The sequence below is a fragment of the Gavialis gangeticus genome, unplaced genomic scaffold, assembly GCF_001723915.1.
Source record: "Gavialis gangeticus isolate Ggan-Ray unplaced genomic scaffold, GavGan_comp1, whole genome shotgun sequence".
NCBI lineage: Eukaryota > Metazoa > Chordata > Crocodylia > Gavialidae > Gavialis > Gavialis gangeticus.
In genome coordinates this window covers 131,332,942-131,338,624 of record NW_017729025.1, presented here as the reverse complement: position 1 = coordinate 131,338,624, position 5,683 = coordinate 131,332,942, and the positions used below count along the sequence as shown (strand labels likewise).

The 5,683-nt window shown below is 41.6% G+C and overlaps 1 protein-coding gene across 3 annotated transcripts in view; it reads left to right on the top strand.

Moving 5' to 3' along the window:
- Nucleotides 1-5,683, top strand: part of MICAL2 (microtubule associated monooxygenase, calponin and LIM domain containing 2) — a 193,348-nt gene that overhangs the window by 155,609 nt on the left and 32,056 nt on the right. The gene's annotated exons all lie outside the window — the stretch shown is intronic.

The following is a 5,683-nucleotide window of genomic DNA, read 5'->3' as shown; positions in this document are numbered from 1 at the left end:
AGGTCCCTTCCGACCCTAGAAACTATGAAACTATCTCCAGGGAGTGTCTCTGCCAGTTAGTGTCAGCTGCCCTGGGACTGCACTGGAGTGTCTACAGGCACCTGGGGAAACCCCGGCAGGCACTTATGGTGCATCAGGGGTTTGATCCTGCATGCCCTGGGAATGGGAATTCCTGGGGTGCACAGGATAGGGCTGCTGAAGCCCTGACAGCGGCTACCTGGGGCAGCTGGACAGCGTGGACAGGTCTGAGCTGACAGCGCATTTCTGTCATCAACCTAGCAGATATCTGCTGCAATAAAGGGCACAAATTGATACTATCTATGTTGTAACCACAAATTCTAGGTTTTTGCAGCATGAAAAGGGGCGTGTATGCTTTTTGCTTGGCCTTTGTGCTGCTGTAAAAGTTTTTATGGCAGTACAAATGCGGTATCTGTTTTCACCCTTAGAGAACACGCAGAAAATCCTGTTGTGGGAATAGAGGTGAAAGCTGTAATAGTAGTAAACTCATACCCTGTCTGTTCCTAGATAGCAACATAAAAATGAAGACAGTGAACCCGACTAATAGTCTGTCTAGTCTAGGCCCCTGTCCCCAGCACCAGACACTTCAGCAGAGCATGCAAAGGTATATGCAGTGTGGATAATTATGGAAGAAAAAATCCAAAGGGGAAGATTTTTCCTGTTCTCTAACATTGGGAGTTCCTTTTTGCCCTAAAAAAGGAAAATTTGGCTGTAGGCAGATATATTTTTCAACTAGTTTGAAAGGAAAGGAGGACTAGGTTGTTCTGGAAGTGTACTTCAGCTTTTACAATCTGTTACATCTGTATGCTCCTATAGTGGTATAAATGAATTAAATCTCTCTACATTTATCCCTAAATAAAACAGGTTAAAGTAACAGCAACTTAGCTACATGTAGAGATCTATAGTAGCATTTCCCAAACTATGGGCCATCTACCACTGCAGGTCTGTGAAAGTTCCTGGGGAGGTTGCGCATGAGAATCAAATTGCCTCCCTACTTCACCCACTCTCATGGCCCCCCTGCTTCATCCTCCATTGCCACTGATGCCCCTCACCATGAATTGCTGATGGCTTTCCTGACACCGATTGCCCCTGGTGAGTGGAACTAGCAGCAAATGGAAGCAGAGGAAAGTTGCTGGCAAATAAAGTGATGGCTGAATTAGTAGGGTGTGCAAATGCCTGTATTTGCTATGAGGAGGCATAAACCATAAGGTTTGGTAAATATAAGACTGTCGGAACACACAGACATAAGTTACCATATATCATAACAGTTTATATAATTTTATACCAATATCCTTGTTAATTCTGTCTGTAGCCTTTGAGTCACCTAAGTTGTCAATGTAAATATATTAGCTTTTATGAGTGTTTAAATGTGTTGCTGTTAAATTTGAGTGTCCCCTTGATCTTATACAGTGGTGAAGTGCTCAAAGCACTTGATAAACCATCATTCACTATTTTCTGGTCACTGATTACAAAGCAAGAATTGCTCTTATTTCCTTGCAACAGTGGAGCAAGTATTACAATTGCAGGAGATGCTAGCAGATGTTGATGGAAGGCAAACAATAATCTGAATGTAGCGTGTGAAAAATTCTCAAATTTTGAGTATGAAAGGCCCTGATCCTATGAAGTGATTAGCACCTCTATATCTGTTGAAGCCATTAGACTAAAGGCACTAAATCCCATAGAGGACAGAACCCTTACACCTGACAAACATCATAACCCTTTGCTTAGGAAAACAGAAAGAAAAATTTCCTTGCATGCATCAATGAGATAAAGGGGACATTGTAGCCTACAGTCCTTCTAACCATGATGAATTCATTGCAAGTGTGAAAGCTATTCAAAACTCAACTATGTGAGTTAGAGTAAGTGGTATGAAAAATGTTAAATAAATATCAGTTTTTTAAAGATTAATGATAGTTGTAAGAGTGACCATATTGTGATCCATTGCTGGGAATATTTGCATTTCACTGCTCAGTACGGTTTTTATTCTTTTTCTTTCTAATTGAGAAGTGTGTAATGTAGAGGTTATTACTGCTGGGGTAGTAGCTTGATTACTGTCCGGCTACACAGCACATGCGTGTGCATTTTTAATTTTGGTTAAGCCTCCACTCTCTTCCTTCTCCATTTATCTAGAGGCAACTGAGATAGGTCCATAAGAGCAGCATTAACAAAATTCTGCCATTGCAGCAACCCTAAGAAGGAGACCTTGCAACATAACCACAGATTTTTTGACACCTGTCCAAATAGTAAAAAAAAAATCAACATTTTGTATGGGGCCAGTGTCTTCAAAAGAGATAAAACTATGGCAATATCAGCAATAAAGTTACAGCCAGAAAAGTGACAAGCAATTCCTCCAAATCAAGACAGGTGAGGCAGACTGTGAATTCCTGGCTGATGTCACCAGGACAGCATCTAAGAATAATTACCAGAACTGAGCCTCTTTTTGAAAGACAGTCCTATTTTTAATATGTAAAAATTTTCATTGCCTATTCTGTGTTCTCTTTGCAAGTACATGGACAGTCCTCCAATTCGTGATTCAAAAAAGGTCCCATGGGAAACCTTTAAAAGTCATAAGATAACCTAAGATTAGTCATAGGCTAAGATTAGTATAATGAGGTTTTGAGAGAGTCTTATTTGCATTTAAGGTGTGTGGTTGGTTTAGAAGGTTTTTTGTTGTGTTTTTGTTTGGGTGTTTTGTTTTGGTTTGTTTTTTTGGTTGCTGCTGCTTCTTGTGTTTCCACCACGTTTGACCATTTTGTTACGCATGCTTGTTCTTGTTTATTATACCTTGCAAAACCTTTCATTGTACATGTGCCTCTGAGCAGTGGGCATTCCAGCAGGTGTTGCATAGTCTGAGGCTTTGTGCCAGTCACAGGTGGTTGAACCAATAGTATAGCTCCACTTCTTCATTAGTTCCTTGGAAATTCTGACTATGGTATGGAGGTGGTTGAGACCTTTCTTTGCCATGGTTCATCAACCCATGATGGTATGAACTAGGCTCCTGGAATGTACATTTTTTTGCTGTCAGGTGTTTTCTTCAGCCTCTTGTTCCACATCTGTAGTCATGTCTTCTTGGGTGTGGCATTGAAAGCATGAACGACTGGTGCCTCCCGCAACTGGGGGGGCACCATGGCGGTGAGTGGGGAGCACCATGGTGTGGGAGGTGGTGAGCAAGGACTGCCTGCAGCCACCAGCAGCTGCATTGGCAGCAAAGGGCGGGGGGTGACAACGGCCCGCAGAAGCCGGCAGCGGTTTCAGTGGCCAGTCTTGGGGGAGGCACATGACCCCCACCATGTGCCCCCTACGTGTTGTCTATGATTGAGAGGTTGGGTGCTGGTGAGGAAACTCCTGTGTGGCTTCAGACATTTGTGTGCTGCAGGATGATCATACAATGAGTGTCTCACATTTTCAGTTTGTCTCAGTTGGTCTGTTCTGCTGGCCACTGCTCTTCTGATGTCAGGCAGAGTCATGCCAGCCAGCAGGCACACACTGTATAGGCTGTTAAGTTTCAGACATCCTACAATGCATTGGCAGCTCTCATTCAAAATGGGGTAAAAGGCACTTAGCATGTACAGATCTCTACCATCTACAGCAAAAGTTTTTTTCCAAAGCAATTGATTGGTCAATCGTATATGTTAATAATAGTGAATCAAACACGCTTCCTTGTCAGAAGCCATTAATCTGTGACTTCCATCTGTTTTGCTTCCCATCCAGTTTGACAAAAATTGTCTGTAAGTAGGGTTCATATCAGCTCTGTAAGGTGTCGATCTTTTGTCATTTCCAGGGTCTTGTGGAGGAGTTGCCAGTGGTTAATTGTATCATAGGCAGCTGTTAGGTCACTGAACAGAGCTCCGGTGATTTGGCCTCTTTCAAAACCATCCTCAGTATGTTGAGTTAGACTGAGCAGCTGGCTCGTTGTTGATTTTCCAGGGTGAAGTCTGCCATGTTCAGGGATTAGATATTTATCCACATACGGGGCAAGCTAGTTCAGTATCAGTCAGTCATCTGTACAATTTTTATGCGTGGCAGAGAGATATGTCTGAAGCTCTTTAGGTCAGATGGATAGATCTTTCCCTGGCATTAGAAGTTCCAATACCTGAGCACGTCACCATAACCTGGGAATTTTTTGACTGGCTGAGCATGAGTTGTATAGGCAAAGGAGCCATTTGCAAGTCTGGGGCCTGAATTGCTTGATTTGTTCAGTAAGTATGTTGCAAAGACTGGCTGCTTTCCTGGTCTTCAGTTTACTAATACCAGCTTTCAACTCCATCATTGAGAAGGGGCTTGTAAAACCCAGGTCTTTAGGATGCTTGTACCTTTCCAGTCTAAGAGGGGTTTTTTAATTTGTGTTTGGTTTTTGGGCTTTTTCCATTGAGAAGCATCTAGTGAGCAATTTGGTTAGCGATGACATAATGACCTCTTGTGAGTCATCATTTAGTTTACATGTTGTCACCCATATCTTTTTTACTATTATGCATGATATCAGTTGACTCAACCAGGGTCTGCCAGGATTTCCTGGATTCTTATGCGATGGTGCTCATTGCCTGTAGTGATGGTGTTTCTGGAAAAAGGGTCTGTAGTCTTCATATGGGCAAATGGTTTATGGAGTGAGGCCTGGGAAGTAATTCTTGAGGCAGTCCCATGGGATATCTTGCAGATTTCTGTACAGCTTTTATAAATTGGTCATAATTTTCAGGCAGTGTTTTAATCGTTTTGACTGTGGCATCAAGGTATTCTGAAAAGCCTTTCCAGTTTGCCTTTTTCAGGTTGAAATGTAAAATGAAATGCTAAGGCAATAACACCATGATAAATTTTTCTTTAAAAAAAAAATGGAGAAGGTAATCAGGAATTGTGATATCTTTGATTCACACACAGATATCTACCAAAATTATTTCCAAGAATTAAAATGTTGACTATTTCAGTGCATTCTTGGGAATTAGTGTTTACTTCTTGGCAGCCTTGAAAAACTGGAGGGAATACTCTTGTCATAGCCTTAATGGGAAGAATGATAGAAATTTCCTAGAGTAGTCATCAGTCACTTAGACTAGCTGAGAATTGTTACAATGCAAGATTTAAACTTCTGGCACTCAACAGCAGCAAAATAATTATAATGAGCTGTACTGTGCATAATGGTTCTCAAGCTTTTAGTCACTAATTAGCACACAATAAGTTGAGGGCTTTAGACGGGAAGTTCTAACTGTAGTTGATGCATGTTCCTAAATAATGTTAACAGTTCAACTGGAAAGCAAATAAGGTGCGTTATTGACCTAGCTTTCTGATTTCTGTGTTGTTAGATAAGAAACGGATAAAATCCAGGTGTCTTTGGTTCCTTACCTAGCTTTGATTACAGGTGTATATCAGCACATCACTTATGTTTATTGTTTTTAACTTCACAATACTCCTGTTGAACACAGGGGTGCTGTCATCCCCTCTTTATAGATAGGGATCTGAGGAACACCACAAAGAACAATTTGCCTGAAGTCATAGAGGATGTCTGTGGCAGAGCAGGGATTTGGACTTGCATAGCCAGATCCCCAGCTAGCAAAATATCTAGCTTATCTATTGTCAGTATTGTCCTTCTTTGTCATTTCCTTCTACTCTTGTTCCTGTTTATGACTGACGCCACTGGCCCTTTCTGTGGCAAAGAGAAATACCCAGTTTCTTCAGC